This window comes from Colobus angolensis, unplaced genomic scaffold (assembly GCF_000951035.1).
Source record: "Colobus angolensis palliatus isolate OR3802 unplaced genomic scaffold, Cang.pa_1.0 Scaffold61, whole genome shotgun sequence".
Lineage (NCBI taxonomy): Eukaryota > Metazoa > Chordata > Mammalia > Primates > Cercopithecidae > Colobus > Colobus angolensis.
Window position 1 is genome coordinate 4,552,471 of NW_012119710.1, and position 1,275 is coordinate 4,553,745.

General features: G+C 53.0%; 1 protein-coding gene across 1 annotated transcript in view; it reads right to left on the reverse strand.

The window, feature by feature from the left end:
- The window catches only part of PSMC3 (proteasome (prosome, macropain) 26S subunit, ATPase, 3), an 8,142-nt gene that overhangs the window by 2,202 nt on the left and 4,665 nt on the right, over positions 1–1,275 (reverse strand). The window lies entirely within an intron of this gene.

The following is a 1,275-nucleotide window of genomic DNA, read 5'->3' on the forward strand; positions in this document are numbered from 1 at the left end:
TGTCCACGTGGGAAGAACTCAATTGACCATCAGCCTCTACGATTAAAAACATTATGAGTAGGGCCCGGCGCGGTGGCTCACGCCTGTAATCCCAGAACTTTGGGAGGGCGTAGGCGGGCGGATCATGAGGTCAGGAGATCGAAACCATCCTGGCTAACACTGTGAAACCCCGTCTCTACTAAAAATACAAAAATTAGCTGGGTGTGGTGGCAGGTACCTGTAATCTCAGCTACTCAGGAGGCTGAGGCAGGAGAATTGCTTGAGCCTGGGAGGCGGAGGTTACAGTGTGCTGAGATCACGCCACTGCACTCCAGCCTGGGCAACAGAGCGAGACTCCATCTCAACAACAACAACAAAAAAGCAAAACCAGCCACTGCTTGCGCTGTTACTGTGATGAATGTGCGCTTGCAAACTGAGTTAACTCTTAGAAACACAGGGATCTGGCCCAGCCTTGGACGGTGCTGTACAGGAGAGTCCAGACAGGCATCCCCGAGGAAGTATCCCTGAGGCTGAGATCTGAAGGTTGAAAGCACACCAGCTGGGCAACCAACCAGTGGAGAACAGGGTAAGAGCCACGGCGGGCCTGAAACACAGGAAATACTGTGGCAGGAGTCCAGAGCAGGGGAGGCGGGAGACAGGCATGAGATGAGGTTGGAAGCGCAAAAGGGCAGCACACGTTGAGCCTTGCAAGTCCAGTGTTTATCCCAGGGAGCAACAGGAAGGCCCAGGAAGGGTTTTTTTTTTTTTTTTTTTTTTGAGATGGAGTCTTGCTCTGTTACCCAGGCTGGAGTGCAGTGGCACAATCCTAGCTCACTGCAACCTCCGCCTCCCGGGTTCAAGCGATTGTCCTGCCTCAGCCTCCCGAATAGCTGGGATTACAGGCATGTGCCACCACACCAGGCTAAATTTTTCTATTTTTAGTAGAGACGGGTTTCACCATGTTGGCCAGGCTGGTCTCGAATTCCAGACCTCAAGTTATCCACCCACCTCAGCCTCCCAAAGTGCAGGGATTATAGGTGTGAGCCACGGCGTCCAGCCAGGAAGGGTTAACAGGATTGGTTTGTGTCAGGGACCACTGTGGGTTCATGTGAGCAAGGTGGCCAGATTCCTGCTTTGGCATTTTTTGTTTTGTTTGTTTTTAAGACAGAGTCTTGCTCTGTCACTAGGCTGGAGTGCAGCGGCACGATCTTGGCTCACTGCAACCTCTGCCTCCCAGGTTCAAGCAATTCTCATGCCTCAGCCTCCCGGGCAGCTGGGATTACAGGCGCCCACCAC